At 42.8% G+C, this 17582-nt stretch overlaps 1 protein-coding gene across 3 annotated transcripts in view; it reads right to left on the reverse strand.

Moving 5' to 3' along the window:
* Nucleotides 1-16970: 16970 nt before the first annotated feature.
* Nucleotides 16971-17582, reverse strand: part of znf385a (zinc finger protein 385A) — a 77916-nt gene continuing 77304 nt past the window's right edge. For all 3 annotated transcript variants that reach the window (XM_076276676.1, XM_076276675.1, XM_076276677.1), the window contains one exon: nt 16971-17582. This exon is cut by the window's right edge and continues 882 nt beyond it. The gene's annotated coding sequence lies outside the window, so the exon portion shown is untranslated.

Raw genomic sequence — 17582 nt, forward strand, 5'->3', positions numbered from 1 at the left:
ATGGAAATTAAATATTTTGTCCACCTGCCACTGTGGCTAGTGGATTCCAAAATCTACCAGCCACTCAACTTTTTTACCTGCCACTAGAGAAACAGTATGAAAATGTGATATGATAATAGTAACCAAAATGATCACGGTTATTGGCATTATTGCGATACGATTAAAATGTGCTGAATTTTGCCCTAAACCTACCAACTGTCCTCCAAGAACAATAGCAACAAAACTAAAGGTTGGCAGAACCACATTCATATGCCATATGTCTTGTCATAAAAGTGGTGTGGCTCCTTTAAGACTCCGTTTGTGTGAGTTCGGGAGCATCCTATAATCCAACTATCCAACTTGATCTAACTATACTGTACATCATCAGATACTGGTATAAATATTTACAAGTAGGCCTACCAAGAATATATTTAACATTCAGCTTTTATTTTCTATTTGGCCTGTTATGAAATCATGCACTGAACAATTTAAGCACAGCTTAGCTTTAAGAAACTTAAAAATGCATGCTTATCATTTTGTGAAACTACATTGAAAAACAATTTTTCACTATATTAATATTTGGAACAGCTAATTGTAGGGGAATGATTTACACCTTTGTGTTCGGTAAGTTCTGCTGTTTAGGCTATTTTGATATACGGTTTGTAATTTCTTGAATGAAGAGTTTGTGAGATATTCCACCATGACGAAGATGTGCGTCCGTCTGCATCATCCCAGATAGCAGAATCTGATTGGCAGATAGCGGATCGCTGGTGGTGTTGTGCCACTTGTGGTCCGCCATTGGACCACCATCTCTTTAAATTTAACTTGTGGCAAAATATTGGGCAATTTGTCGGCAACCCGCCAGAGAACCGATGAGCAAAATGCCAGCGGCCCCCAATGGGCCGACAGTGGTCCACCAGCCTCTTGCTATCTGGGATAGGTCTAAATAGCAGCGTATCATAGTTTTCCGTAAAGGTGTTGCGGGCCGGATAAAAATACTTATATGGGCCACTTCAAAAGATAACTATTCGTGTGAGAATATTAGCTTGTGAAGATACAACGCAGATCCACAGTTCTCCTAGATTTATGTTTATGCAGTCATCCTGAAATAAGCTAGCAGTGGCACATGAAAGCATAGCGACAGTTTATTAATGGTAGTTGCAAAAAGAGTAGCGCTGTGCCAGTGCCTATTAGGGGTTTGAACGGATGTCACATTCTGGTCGGTAACCCAGCTGCGCGGCCATGTTGTAAAGCCAAGTCAAGGCCAAGCCAAGGCCAAGTGCAATGGACTATTATACGCGGTGGGTACTTTAAGTGGTTGTAGCCATGTCAAAACAAAAGAAAATCAACTCAAAAGGGATATAGGAAAGGACTTGACTTGGACCACAAGAAAAGGCGTGATATTTTGCAAAATTACGGTTTATTGGCAGCGCCAGCGCAGATATGAGTTAAGTGAGGGAGACGCAGTACCAAGTCCAACCACAAGCGTCCCCCTTCCTTTGATAACTTTGCCATTATTCTCCTTTCTCCCTTGTGTAAATTAGACCGGATCTGACTATTTGTGGTATGCTAGCTCTATTTATTTACCCGCCACAGTGGCTGGTAAATTGACCAAATTAACCCGCATTTGGCGGGTGCTAATTTCCATCCCTGGTGTTGCCCATAGTAAAAGTGGCGGCTGCGTTTACGTATGCCACCTAATAGAACTCGACGGACAACGCAATATCTAACTTTCTAATATCTGTGGCTGTGACCATATATTTTACTGTCTATGGTTGGGATCTCGCCGCTGGAGCGAGGCTGGTGTTCAGTTCTGCTCGAAATAGATGCCCGATAAGTGCCCAAAATGCGTTGCAATATGGCCGCCGACTTGGGAGGGGACTTGCCTAAAATGACTTTGCTACCATTTAACAATAATTGGTTTCGGATAGCCCCTAATAGCCTATGGCGGACCCTCTGCGTGAATGCGTAAAAGGAGTGCAAGTGGCTAGGGTGCCAGCGAAGTAGCCGCCTAGTTTCAAAAGTCAAAGTCAAAGTCAAAGTCAGCTTTATTGTCAATTTCTTCACATGTTCCAGACATACAAAGAGATCGAAATTACGTTTCTCACTATCCCACGGTGGAGACAAGACATATTTTAACAATTTTAAGTCCACAGACAAACATAACATTCAAGTAAACAAAAAAGTAAGTAAATAAGTAAATAAGAGGGCACATATAATGAAAAAATAAGAGCAGCAAAATTTGGTTGAAATTGTGCATAGACAGTCAATAAAATAAAATACTAGTGCAAAGTCAGGCCAATAAGAGGCTGAGGTAGTTCTGTTTGACCTAAGTAAGAAATAAAGTGGCATAGTGGTGCAAGTTATGTAAGAGCAGCAGAAGTGTTGTGTTTCCAGGACAACAACAACAAGTTGCAAAGTGTACAAGTGTGCAAGTGGAGTGGTGCAGGCGGCCATTTGTGGGTCCAATGTCCAGGATGTTATGTAGCTGAGGGTGGAGGGGGGAGAGGAGGGAGAGAGTTCAGCATCCTAACAGCTTGGTGTATGAAGCTGTTGGTGAGTCTGGTAGTGCGGGAGCGCAGGCTTCTGTACCTCTTCCCAGAGGGCAGTAGATCAAACAGATTGTGAGCGGGGTGACTTGCATCACTCACAATTTTGGTCGCCTTGCGGGTGAGGTGGGTGGTGTAAATGTCCTTCAGGGAGGGGAGTGAAGCACCAATAATCCTTCCAGCTGTGTTCACTATGCGCTGCAGGGCTTTCCTGTTGTATTCAGTGCAGCTTCCGCCCCACACAGCGATACAGCTGGAGAGGATGCTCTCAATGGTGCCTCGGTAGAATGTGGTCATGATGGCTGGTGGAGCACTTGCTCGCCTGAGTTTCCGCAGGAAGTACAGGCGGCGCTGAGCTCTCTTCGCCAGTGATGCTGTGTTGGTGGTCCAGGAGAGGTCTTCACTGATGTGCACCCCCAGGAATTTGGTGCTGCTCGCTCTCTCCACCACAGCACCGTCGATGGTCAGTGGCAGGTGTTGGGTGTGACCTCTCCGGAAGTCAACAACAATCTCTTTGGTCTTGCTGACGTTCAGCAGGAGGTTGTTGTCCCTGCACCACGTGGTCAGATGGTCGACCTCCAACCTGTATTGAGTCTCGTCGCCCTTGGTGATGAGACCCACCAGAGTTGTGTCGTCAGCAAATTTCACTATGTGATTGTTGCTGTAGGTTGCAGTGCAGTCATGCGTCAGCAGGGTGAAGAGCAGCGGACTGAGCACGCAGCCTTGGGGGGCCCCTGTGCTCAGTGTGATGCTGCTTGAGGTATTGTTGCCAACACGTACTACTTGAGGCCTCTGACAGAGGAAGTCCAGTAGCCAGTTGCAGAGGTAGGTACTGAGTCCCAGTTTGTCAAGTTTGCAGATGAGTTGTTGTGGTATTATGGTGTTGAATGCAGAACTGAAGTCTATAAACAGCAATCTCACATATGAGTCTCTTTTTTCCAGGTGGGTGAGGGCTGGGTGGAGGGCAGAGCAGATTGCATCCTCTGTAGACCGTTTGGCTCGGTATGCAAACTGGAAGGGGTCCAGGGTGGGGGGGAGAATGGATTTGATATGTGACATGACAAGCCGCTCAAAGCACTTCATGATGATGGGTGTCAGTGCCACAGGGCGGTAGTCATTGAAGCAGGATGGAGCAGTTTTCTTCGGCACAGGTATGATGGTGGCAGCTTTGAAACAAGATGGGACGATGGCTTGCTTCAGGGAAGTGTTAAAGATGTCTGTGAAGACATCCTTAAGCTCCCCTGCGCAGTCCTTCAGCGCACGACCAGGGATGTTGTCTGGACCTGTTGCCTTACGGGTGTTGATAGCAGCAAGTGTCCTCTTCACGCTGTCGGCAGAGAGGCACAGGGGCTGCTCATGTAGAAAAGGCTCTATGTGTTTGTATGGCCGCCATTATATTACCCAAAAGGATTTTGGTTGATTTTTGTAGCCTACTGTTTTCTTAATCAGACACAGCTGAGTGAATCGTGTAATCCAGCGGTCCCCAACCACCGGGCCGCGGCAATTCCTAACCGGGCCGTAGCCTATGACAAGAGTTTGAAAAAAATGCATGCAAACTAAATAATCTCAATTTAATTCGCAATAATGTCATATTCGCAATAATACCCACTGACGATGGTGAGCCAGATACCTCAAAGAAAAAGAAGGGGTCATTCAATACGAAATATGACGAGTCATATTTAAAATATGGTTTCGCAGAGACCGGTGACTCGCATGCACCAAGTCCTTTATGTGTGGTAAATAGCGCCGCCATATTGGTGGGGGCAACAATCACTGGAGGCCAATGAAGAAACGTGAATCTGACTGGAAATCAGACAGGTGTCTCTGATTGTTGGCAAGTGTTGCCCAGGGATGGAAATTAAATATTTTGTCCACCTGCCACTGTGGCTAGTGGATTCCAAAATCTACCAGCCACTCAACTTTTTTACCTGCCACTAGAGAAACAGTATGAAAATGTGATATGATAATAGTAACCAAAATGATCACGGTTATTGGCATTATTGCGATACGATTAAAATGTGCTGAATTTTGCCCTAAACCTACCAACTGTCCTCCAAGAACAATAGCAACAAAACTAAAGGTTGGCAGAACCACATTCATATGCCATATGTCTTGTCATAAAAGTGGTGTGGCTCCTTTAAGACTCCGTTTGTGTGAGTTCGGGAGCATCCTATAATCCAACTATCCAACTTGATCTAACTATACTGTACATCATCAGATACTGGTATAAATATTTACAAGTAGGCCTACCAAGAATATATTTAACATTCAGCTTTTATTTTCTATTTGGCCTGTTATGAAATCATGCACTGAACAATTTAAGCACAGCTCAGCTTAAAGAAACTTAAAAATGCATGCTTATCATTTTGTGAAACTACATTGAAAAACAATTTTTCACTATATTAATATTTGGAACAGCTAATTGTAGGGGAATGATTTACACCTTTGTGTTCGGTAAGTTCTGCTGTTTAGGCTATTTTGATATACGGTTTGTAATTTCTTGAATGAAGAGTTTGTGAGATATTCCACCATGACGAAGATGTGCGTCCGTCTGCATCATCCCAGATAGCAGAATCTGATTGGCAGATAGCGGACCACTGGTGGTGTTGTGCCACTTGTGGTCCGCCATTGGACCACCATCTCTTTAAATTTAACTTGTGGCAAAATATTGGGCAATTTGTCGGCAACCCGCCAGAGAACCGATGAGCAAAATGCCAGCGGCCCCCAATGGACCGACAGTGGTCCACCAGCCTCTTGCTATCTGGGATAGGTCTAAATAGCAGCGTATCATAGTTTTCCGTAAAGGTGTTGCGGGCCGGATAAAAATACTTATATGGGCCACTTCAAAAGATAACTATTCGTGTGAGAATATTAGCTTGTGAAGATACAACGCAGATCCACAGTTCTCCTAGATTTATGTTTATGCAGTCATCCTGAAATAAGCTAGCAGTGGCACATGAAAGCATAGCGACAGTTTATTAATGGTAGTTGCAAAAAGAGTAGCGCTGTGCCAGTGCCTATTAGGGGTTTGAACGGATGTCACATTCTGGTCGGTAACCCAGCTGCGCGGCCATGTTGTAAAGCCAAGTCAAGGCCAAGCCAAGGCCAAGTGCAATGGACTATTATACGCGGTGGGTACTTTAAGTGGTTGTAGCCATGTCAAAACAAAAGAAAATCAACTCAAAAGGGATATAGGAAAGGACTTGACTTGGACCACAAGAAAAGGCGTGATATTTTGCAAAATTACGGTTTATTGGCAGCGCCAGCGCAGATATGAGTTAAGTGAGGGAGACGCAGTACCAAGTCCAACCACAAGCGTCCCCCTTCCTTTGATAACTTTGCCATTATTCTCCTTTCTCCCTTGTGTAAATTAGACCGGATCTGACTATTTGTGGTATGCTAGCTCTATTTATTTACCCGCCACAGTGGCTGGTAAATTGACCAAATTAACCCGCATTTGGCGGGTGCTAATTTCCATCCCTGGTGTTGCCCATAGTAAAAGTGGCGGCTGCGTTTACGTATGCCACCTAATAGAACTCGACGGACAATGCAATATCTAACTTTCTAATATCTGTGGCTGTGACCATTTATTTTACTGTCTATGGTTGGGATCTCGCCGCTGGAGCGAGGCTGGTGTTCAGTTCTGCTCGAAATAGATGCCCGATAAGTGCCCAAAATGCGTTGCAATATGGCCGCCGACTTGGGAGGGGACTTGCCTAAAATGACTTTGCTACCATTTAACAATAATTGGTTTCGGATAGCCCCTAATAGCCTATGGCGGACCCTCTGCGTGAATGCGTAAAAGGAGTGCAAGTGGCTAGGGTGCCAGCGAAGTAGCCGCCTAGTTTCGGAAAGGCTCTATGTGTTTGTATGGCCGCCATTATATTACCCAAAAGGATTTTGGTTGATTTTTGTAGCCTACTGTTTTCTTAATCAGACACAGCTGAGTGAATCGTGTAATCCAGCGGTCCCCAACCACCGGGCCGCGGCAATTCCTAACCGGGCCGTAGCCTATGACAAGAGTTTGAAAAAAATGCATGCAAACTAAATAATCTCAATTTAATTCGCAATAATGTCATATTCGCAATAATACCCACTGACAATGGTGAGCCAGATACCTCAAAGAAAAAGAAGGGGTCATTCAATACGAAATATGACGAGTCATATTTAAAATATGGTTTCGCAGAGACCGGTGACTCGCATGCACCAAGTCCTTTATGTGTGGTATTTGGCGATAAGTTGTCAAACGAAGCAATGAAACCATCAAAGCTAATTCGACATCTAGAGTCCAAGCATCCTACACTTAAAGACAAACCCCTTGAGTTCTTTGAGCGTAAGAAACGCGAGCAAGAAGGACAAAAAACTAGTGCGTGAACGTGGCTGCGCTATAAAAGCCTCATAGTGGCTAGTCGGATTGCTAAGAAGCCCTTTACTATTGGGGAAGAGTTAATTCTGCCTGCTGGTAAAGGCATGTGCAATGAACTCCTTGGGGAGGCTGCAGCTAAAAAAAATAGCTCAGGTACCGCTTTCTGCAAGCACTGTCCATAGGCTAATTGATGATATGTCAGAGGATATTGAGGCACAGTTGTTAGAGAGGGTGAATGGGTCACCGTGGTACGATATCCAAGTTGGTATGTTGCAGGTCACTGGCCAGAGTGTTTGAGTTGCGAGAGCCGCTGCAGAGATTTCTTACAGAAAAAAAAGTCACCGTTAGCTGCATATTTTAGTGATGAGGGCTGGGTGTCAAAACTCGCTTACCTGTGTGACATATTCGGTTTGCTTAATGACCTCAACCCAGGGGTGTCAAACTCATTTTGGTTCAGGGGCCACATACAGCCCATCTGATCTCAAGTGGGCCGGACCAGTGAAATAATTGCAAAACATCCTTTGACATCTCCAAATCTCCAGCTTAGTTTTTTTCAGTAGGCTATGCTTTACCCTTCAGCCTACATTTGTAGCCTACATAATCACAAGGGATATATTAGATTATTACACATTTATTCAGAGAGGCCAATGAAATTGAAATAAAATGCATTTCACTCTCATAAACAACTGGTTTATTTTTATAGTTGAGTGGATAGGCCTACATTTTTACATCTGACCACCTGAACCAACTCACCACACTAAACTCAAGTGGGAGCTATGAAGAAAGTTAACATTCTGCCTTAAAAATGTAAATGTGCAAATGTATGAAAAATAAAATGAATTTAACAAACATAAGTTAGCAGTGCATGAGCAATACGATCAACTGATACAATTAGGTTACATCAGATCAAATAATTTTGTAGGCTAGGTGGCGCTGCTGTGTAATAGGCTATCCACCATAAAGGCCAGATCCTGCACCCATTCCGGGCATTTAAATTGCTACTGGTCTGCCTTTTTTCTCCAAGAACTGTCCAATTTCCTCTCGTAGTTCAAAGAAACGCTTGAGTACGGCACCTCGGCTTAACCACCGTACTACAGCGTGGTATGGTAAGCCAGACAGAATGCCATTATCACTAAGAAAACAGTCAAACTGACGGTGAGTCAGACCTCGTGACCTGATTAAATTTACAGTTTGCACAACCACACTTTAACATGATCCAAGTTTAGTGTTTTACACAACACTTCCTGGTGCAAAATACAATAAAATGCCCAAACATCTTGTCCTCCGTTTGCAGGCTGCACTTTGTCTGTGAATTTTGTCGCAACGCCTGCTTTTCTCCCGACAATGTAGCCAAACTGACAGCACAGGACCAGTCAACTCCGAACTTTTTTTTTGTTTTTTGGCTGCGCCTAGCGGCTGAATTGAGCATTTCGGTTATTTCTTTGAAAATTCATAACTCCTCACAGGAATGGGCTAGAGATTTTTTTTTTTTTTTGTTGACATCGTCAGAAATGTATTCTCTACAAGTCTGGGCCGGATTAAACCATCTAGCGGGCCGCATCCGGCCCGCGGGCCGTATGTTTGACACCCCTGCCTCAACCTGTCACTTCAGGGGAGAATGACGACTGTCTTTAAACTGGCAGATAAAGTCGCTGCATTTAAAGCCAAGCTTGATTTGTGGGTACGGCGAAGACAGTCCGAAACATTGCAAGCTCTGTATGGAGAGTAGGCTAGCCAGTCGGATCAGCCAAGCGGGCCGGTTACGTTGTTATGAGTGCGAGTCAGCCGAATCAGCCGGCTACGTTGTCATGAGTGGATCTTTAGAGGAGCGAGTAACTCCTCGTCAAGGTTAAAAGAAAATCCACAACAAAAGCCATGCTTTCACTTCTGAAATAACATATATTCTGCACGCATAGCCTACTTTAAAATGTAATTAGGTCGCGAAGACAGTCCGAAACATTGCAAGCTCTGTATGGAGTTGCTTGAGTAGGCTAGCCTACCTAGGTCATTTGGATCAGCCGGGCGGACCGGTTACATTATGTTGTTATGAGTGCGAGTCAGTCGAATCAGCCGGCTACATTGTCATGAGTGGATCTGTAGACGAGCAAGTAGCCTAGTTTCTACTCGTGTCAAGGTGATAATAATAATAGGCCTAATGAGAATAGTAGTAGTAGTAGTAGTAATAATAATAATAATAATAACAATAATAATAATTTATTCACTGCAGGGCATTTCTACGTTCCTGTTTCTATGTCTACATTGAAAGTCAATTGCTTAGGCTAGGTTAAGACAATAAATAAACAGTCTGGCTCAAACTGCTTTCTTTCCCGTGAGTGGGTGGAGGTTTTGATGCTATTATATTAGGCTATTTTATATTATATTATATTATATTAGGCTACCTAACATGATATATATATATATATATATATATATATATATATATATATATATAGCTATGATTAATAGGCTAATAATATTAGTTGCCTAGTATTAGCTGCCTATAATACCTATTAGAATAGATTCCTAGTAGCCTACTATTAGTATATAGTAGTGGTAATAAACATTGTAGCAGAGTAGCATTAGACCTAGGCAAATGTTCTATTGTTAACAAAACAACAACAAATAATTAATTATTATAATATAGGCTACCCTCTCTGTCAATAAGATCAAAGTTTCTGAACATGAGCACCAAAAAGATGAACAATGTGTGGATGCACTTTGACCAGGAGAGCAAAACTCTTAGGCTAAATGCAAGTACTGCAAAAACCTGGTTTCAAATCATGGAGGATCCACATCCAACATGAGAAGGCACTTAACGAAATGAAGCACCCCACTGCACTGCTTGAACGTAGGACTGAATTTCTTTGCGATTTAGCAATACTGACTCAAGTGACTCAAGTGACTCGTTCAACCTGGATCAGTTTAGTGAGTGACTCAGAATAACCCGGATCCTTAAAAGGAATCGAGTTTGACAGGCCTAGCGCGATCACCTTGTTGCGCTTTCAAATGAGTTTGAGCGTTACTTCCCATCCTCCAAAGATCCACGGCAAACCAATGAGTGGGTCCGCAACCCATTTGTCAATATCCCGAATAGTCCTAACTTGTCAGCGCAGGAGGAAGAGCAGTTGATCTAAATTGCAAATTGACGATGGTCTTAAGAGTGTGTAGGCTATGATGAAACCTCTCTGGCGTGTTTTTGGATGAAAACCAAAGCAGAATATCCCGAGAAAGCGCTGAAAACGTTGCTACCATTTCCCACCACGTATCTATGCGAGGCCAGGTTTTCGGCAATGACTGCAACTAAGACCAAATTGCGCAATCGACTGGACATTTCAAACACACTGAGGGTGTCACTGTCTTCCATCACCCCCAGATGGAACCTTCTTGTTGCAGGGAAACAAGCACAGGGCTCCCATTGATTATATTCGTAATGCACGTTTAGTTCCCATGTTTTGTTACCATATTTTGTTATGCATGTTCACACATGATAGATAGCTTCAAGTTGTTCAATTTTCATAGTTCATATTGTTCAACCTTCACTTCCTCAAGTTCACGTTTTTCAAATTTTTAAGAGTTCGTTACCTTCACTGTTCATACATAACTGGAGCTAGTTCTTTTCAAGTAATGCATGCACAACACGAAACATGGAACCCCCCCTGGTCCGTGAAAAAAAAATGGTAATCAAACCGGTCCATGGTACATAAAAGGTTGGGGAACCCTGGTGTAATCCATCTCTCCCTCACGCCATCAGAGCTGGCACTCTGCTCCCCGTGCCTGCTCTGCCGACCAAAGTAACCTACCGTCATGGTGCGCGAGAGAGACCTGTGTGTCTTCAAGTACACTCAAGCTTCGCTATGAACAGCCTCATCCTGGCGCTCAAAGCTGGCTAAACTCCATTTAGAAGTCCTGGTAGTGGCAGTTGCACGTACATCCATCTTCTCAGAAAGCGCAATGGCGACGAGCTACTGACTTTGTAGGCCTATGTCTACTTTAATGGTTCGTTACCTTGCAAACAAAGTTTTCAATTTCACCGCATCCTTTGTGATGCTCACACAATTTGGGGCACACAAATTGTGTCGAAAAGATGTGAATGAAACTTTATCTTGGCGCCTGACCTGAGCAGCGAAACTCGGTAACTTGCACTGGTTCACGGGCACTGAAAGGTGATCAGTAACGTACTGCCCTCTAGCGTGTCAACATATGAATGAAACAACAAGTCAAGGTCGAGCCAGAGGCATTTTCCCATTATGTCTTCGGGATTTTTAGGAAGGACTCAAACCCCTTTCTTCTTCCCAGTGAGGCTATTATTACAGATAGGCTATAGGCTATTTTTAGTAATTTTAAGTTATTTTTTAAAACATTCTTCAGTCTTTTCAGTCCACAAAGTAGCATGTCACTGATTTATTTCAATTTACTAATGTATTTGCTTACACAAATGTATAATCTACCATAATCATGTAGCCTATCTTTTAATAAACGCCTCCTACACTGACATTTCAGTAAGATTCCAACTGACATCATTAAAGGCCCTCAGCATGTTTACAGTTGTATAGACAGCGATAATGGCACTTCATTCATTATAACCATTGTCTATACAAATATACACTTTGACACTTTATATATAACTAAATATATATTTTTATTTTTGTATGCAAAACACATCCAATAAAAAGTGTTGCATATGTCTGAAAACACCTAAATGAGTTTTTTATTTTATATATATATATATATATATATATATATATATATGGTGTTAATATATGGAGGCAAATTAATCTGTGCATTAAATACACAGTTGAACTATCTTTTACAGCTGTGTGTTGATGCACTGTACATTGATGGCGTGTGTGGTTCAATGGGCCTACTCTGTGTTTTGCTAAAGCTCCCTCTAGTGGTATTCTTCCGGTCCTGCCAGTGGCTTTGAATGAATGCATGTGCTATGCACACTATCTGAGTTGTCTGTCTGCTTAAGTACACAGTAAATTGCTTAGTAAGAGGCACAAATCCTCAGGCCAGCTTGAGCAATAGGAAGTAATCCTGTTAATGTCACATCCCTCAGATAGCCCTCTGTCTCATCCATTTTCAGCCTGCAGTGAAATGTGTTGGAGGTTAATACACCAAGTGAGACCTGTCAGCTTGACCACTACATTTGCAATGTGCTCAATTAGTAATTTGTGCTGATGTAAACTACGAAGAAGCTACAATGGCTGCCTCTGCAATACTGTTGGAGGTCAAGCATTAGTTTTCTATGGTGTTTTTTTTGGGATGGACTCCAAAGGGATCAATACCAGGAGTCACTTGAGAGCAGGGTTGGGTCAGATTACTTTGAAATGTAATCCATTACTGACTACAAATTACATGGCAATTTTTGTAATCAGTAACGTAATCAGTTGGATTACCAAAAACATGTAACGTAATCTGATTACTTTAGGATTACTTCAATAAATATGCCCATTAAGTAAAAGACACCACCACAGAATTGATAAAATAATTCTCATTCTATTTTTCTCCACTCTTCTCCAAACATGCACAACTCAACTTAACCTTTATAAGGGCACACCTGGACAAAGAATTTAGCTTTCGCTGGATTTTTGTGACCCAGGGACATGGTCTGAGATTGGCATAAAAAAGGGAAGCATTAAACCCAAATGACACCATGTCCATTTCAATTGTGGGGGTGAGAAAATTATTATTTTGGGATGTTTTTCAACCAGGGGGACCTGGTGACTTTCTCAAAGTAAACAGTAACACTAAAACAAGAGGCTACATTAAGATTAGGAGGAAAAGGTGTGCCGAGAGACCTGCCCCAATAGTATGTAGGTTAGTAAGTAAGTATATCTTTTGATCCCGTGAGGGACATTTGGTCTCTGCATTTATCCCAATCCGTGAATTAGTGAAGTCGAACCAGCAAGCCCAAAGGCCGAAGCTCTAACCAGTAGGCCATGGCTGCCCCAAAAGGCAGCATTTGAACATTAAACCACACAATGATCCAAAACATACAGCCAAACAAGGCAAGAAATGGTTAACAGAGAACAATATCAACATTTTAGAGCGGACCTCAATCCGTCAAAAAAGTGAGCACAAGGCCAAAGTGATGGCAAATAATCTTTCCTGCCTCAAACCCCAGATTGCTGCTTAAAAAGGTGCAGTCTACAATCATTGTGGAGACATGAAGAGGCTTGGTGGGTATTATGAACCATTTTGAGAGCTGTGGTGGTAAATAAAGATGTTTCCAGTGATTGTTTAAAAAGAGTATGAATAATTTTGAACACGCAATTTTTCATAAAAATGTTAAAAAAGATAAAATGCTTTTTTTATTCCATGTTTTTACCACATTGTCTTGCAACCTTTTGCCATGTGCAAGTGTCATTTTAAGTAAGAACAAACATATTGGTCAAGAAAAAATCAATACTTGCCAGGGGTATGAATAATTTTGTTTTTAACTGTATCTTAAAAAAGTCTAATAAGTAAACATCCGAATGAACTGCTTGTCAAATTAAAAGATAGCTAGGCTGTCATAAAAAAGTTGCATTGTTTGCATGATAAAATGTAATCAGGTAATCCCCAACAATGTAACTGTAATCTGATTACACCATTTTTTCATTGTAATCTGGGCTGATTATAGTTACTTGATTTTTGTAATCTGATTACAAAAGCAATCTTAGCTATTAGCAATCTACAAAAGCAATCTATTAGCTATTAGCAAGGTCCAGGCAGTCAGCAGCCGCTGTGCTTGATAAGATGCCTAGTTAGTCTAAGTCAAACGTTAAGGCTTCATTTCATGCCATGGAGATCTATTAAAATGTCATAGTCATTTACCTCACATTTATACAAAGGAGACAGGAGTGTTTTCATATTCTTTATTGATTTATAGACATTGATTTTCTTTTTTGTTCTTTTTTTTTACTCTGGTAACTCCAAGTTGATACCAATAGTAATATCCATAAAGTTCTGTTTTCATTTAAATTACATTTATAATATTTTACTCACATATGTACTTTATTGGTTGATTTCCTTATTGCAATAAACAAGAGTAGCCAGTATGAGTTGAATATTGCTACGGTTTCGCCATACATACTCTTTGCCCCTCTGACAGTCAAAATTCAAAAATAACTTTATTGGCAAGACGAAATTGTTCCAAAGCTTCTCCATGTCTCTCTGCTGCTGGAGAGGCTGAGGGTGGGATAAGGCTACGGCTAACACATACTTCAGCACTAACAGAACACCTGCCCAGGAAAGTCCAATGGATCTATTACTTTGCTCTAGACAGATTTTTTAAATTACACTGAGGACACTTCATTGGGGATGACTACAGGATGAACATATTCCATACGTATTTCTAGGTTTTCTTTACGGAAGTAACTAACCATATGTGTTTGTGTGTGTGTGAGAGAGAAACTGAGTGTGTGTGTGTGTGTGTGTGTGTGTGTGTCAAACACTGTCAAATGTGTGGGTGTGTGTTTGGGGACATGAGTGTGTGTCTGTTGAGGTAAGGTTCACTGTTTATGGGGTCTGGGTGGGTCAGCGGGTAGAGGGTGTGAGGAGAACACCTGTGAGCTGAGGTGATATGCTGTATATATCCACAGGCCTGGGGCCCTGGATCCTGCTGGGAGGGAGAGGAGAGGCTAGCGTCAGAACAGGCTGCAGTGTCGGGTGGTGGCAGGCCATGGGGGGAGAAAAGACATCTCCCTTTCCAGCTGCAGTGGACACTATCTGCGCACACACACATCACTATAAGATACACACCAAACAGGAACGACAGCACTGGTCCTGGTACAGTACTTCAATTACAGATGAAAAACGAAATGGATAAAATCAGAACTGTAACAAAGTAGATGGGCTGATTCAAAGCACAATGGTGGAGGCTAACTCTCAAGTTAGCATTATATAATGGCATAATCACTTTACTCAAACGGTTAAGCACACACAAAAACTGTCAAATTAAAAACAATGCAACCAACAGAACTGAAAAAAAAGAAATGAAAACCATTTTCCTAGACTACTGCGTACAGTGGGGTCAACTACGTTCAAATTCAACTCAATTTCTGAATGATACCCTGTCCCCCAAGCAGAGATGAGTAAGGCCCTTTAATATGAAGGGCCGGTCCCTCCCTAGATCCAGCTACATCCTGCCCCCCCACCGCCCCCACCCCTTACTACCCCTCTACACTAAAAGGCTGATCTCTGCCTACAGGGGGAGCCTGTGAGCCTTTATAGCAGGCACATGTTGACAGAACCCCTGTTGACAGAACCCTGTACAACAACATGGCATGTTTTACCAACATTGAGTCACGCACACCACTCAACTTGCTTATTGCATTGCAATATCTCAACAACAGTAAGACATTATAGCACATTGCTAATCAATGGAAGGGCACTGTGTATAACAATGCCAGCACACCGTGTGAATAACATGGAAAAAATAAACAATGAATAGAATTGTCCGACATGACAGGCCTCAGTTAAGTTCAGCTCAGTTTTATGTTGTTTGTTTTGTCTTGTCTTGCCAAGCGTAAGTTTATAGACCCTTTCAAGAAAGTTCTATTATCAGCATCATAGTTGGCCCCACAAGGCTTCCGTTTTAACATTCCATATGTTATCTTAATGCAGAGGAAGTCGATTGGGAACCAAATAGAACGTTCAAGCATTGTTTTTGTTTTTATTGTTGAAAGGGTCTATAGAAACACCACAAGTTCTACACTCGGCCCCTATTTTTTCCTCAAGTGCAGTTTACAACTTATTCTACCTGAATAGAAAAATAGTTATTTTTCCTGGATATCATTATAGCTCCTATTTTTTCACATCACTAGTTGTTCATTTGTAACAATGAAAATGAAAACAAAAAGAGAAGAAACAAAACACTCATTGTAAAATAACAACAATAATATCCATTAAATGGCTTTTATTCATGACAGGAAGTCCAAACCAAAGGAAGAGGGGGCAGGGGAGGGTAATACAGACCTCTCCCTCTTTGACCTTGACCTTTGACCTTCAGAGACTATTTCTTTAGTCTCTTGCTTTAATTCCCGTATTTGAACACATGTATTTTTCAACCCTCTTTGTAAAACTAAATCTATTCTCTGTTTCTGTTTGTCTCGTAGAGATCTCTCTCCTTTTGCTCACAGTGTAGCCTCTATGATGACCTCGAGTTTCCATTGCTGACTCCTACTCCCTTCTCGGCCATGACTGGGTTAGGGGTTGACAAGGGTGGGACTCTGGGGTAAATTGAAGAATGGGAGATGAGAGATCCACACAGGCACACACCCGTACACACTCAGACTTACACACACATACACACACACAAGGGGGATACTATTGCTGGTCAAAGCTTCTGGTGGGGGTGGGTCGCTGTGTGTTGCATAAATCACCTCTCAGCAGAGAGGGGAACAAGAAGAGGCTGTTTTGACGTGTGCTTGGTTTCCCTGTGTCTCGCTGATATATACAATATGATCCAGACTGCCAAATGGAAGAAGCCTACTCTTGCTTTACTCCAGGTTCAGCTACTGATGGATGCCATTCTCAATCTACCGACAGCTAAGCCATCCTCACTAGTTCAGTTATTTTTCAGTTCCATTTCACTGATATCAACAGGCTTGAAAACAAAAGAATTCAGACTATTCTACTCTATACAATAGAATAAATAGAAGTCAACTGTTTGTCCATTTTTATATCCAAAAAGAGATTTGTTTTTTCGTTAGGGTGCGTTTCTGGGAGTGACACGGGGAACATACAAGATGGCGCCCTCATCTGTCTGTCTTCCTCTCTCTCTCTCTCTCTCTCCCTCTCTCCTCACAGACTGCAGTTTGATTGCTATGAAGCCTGACACGTTCCACCAGCCTCGCGGGCCTGTTTGTATTTGACATTGCTGTCTTTAGCTCGAAAGCGGCGCTGCACTATCAGCACCCCACACCTCCAGGCTGTCGTTTCTCCATTGACCCCGGTGTTGGGATCAGCCCTCACCCTGCACGCCCCCACTCCTGCTCCCCCCAACCCCCACACACACATCCCCTTATGGGAGAATTTGTTCCCCGGCGGCCCTCTCTCTCTCCATGTGTCTCTCCATCCCTCTGCCCCCCCCCCCCCCCATCTCTGTCTCCCCTCCATGTCACACCTTGTCAGGGGCTGGAGTGGTTGATGAGGTCTGACTGGGTTGCTTCTATGAGGGCGGCCTCCCCCCTCCTCTCTCTGTCCCCTCCACCGGCAGAGACCCAGGAAGACACACGAGGCTCCACGTCCCCGCGGAGGCCGAAGCTATACATGGGCACGAGTCGATCACAGCGCAAGAGACCACTTAAAGCAGCTAAACCCTACGGACATGACGTGTTGAATCGGAACAGTTTATTTTTTTGTTAGTTTTTTTCCCTCTTTGTTTGATTATTTTTTTTGTTTGTTTCCTCTTCTATTTTCTGAGGTGCATAGGGCAGAGGAGGACAACGATTAAACCCCTGCGACAGGGCGACGCCACGGACAGTTCCGCATGTTGACGTCAAACCGCTGCGTGTCTGCAACGTCTGTGTGCGGGTTTAGCGTCTCTAGGAGGAAGCATGTCTCATGGTCTCCACAGATACCTGCATCTCAGGTATCCAACATGAGCTGCTACCATCTCACAGTGTGTGTATGTGTGTGTGTGTGTGTGTGTGTGTGTTTGTGTGTGTGTGTGTGTGTGTTTATTTGTGTGTGTATAAGGA

This window comes from Alosa pseudoharengus, unplaced genomic scaffold (genome assembly GCF_046254945.1).
Source record: "Alosa pseudoharengus isolate Yale_2024_CS ecotype anadromous, Long Island Sound unplaced genomic scaffold, YU_APseudo_1.1 YU_APseudo_1.1_scf_9, whole genome shotgun sequence".
Taxonomy (NCBI): domain Eukaryota; kingdom Metazoa; phylum Chordata; class Actinopteri; order Clupeiformes; family Clupeidae; genus Alosa; species Alosa pseudoharengus.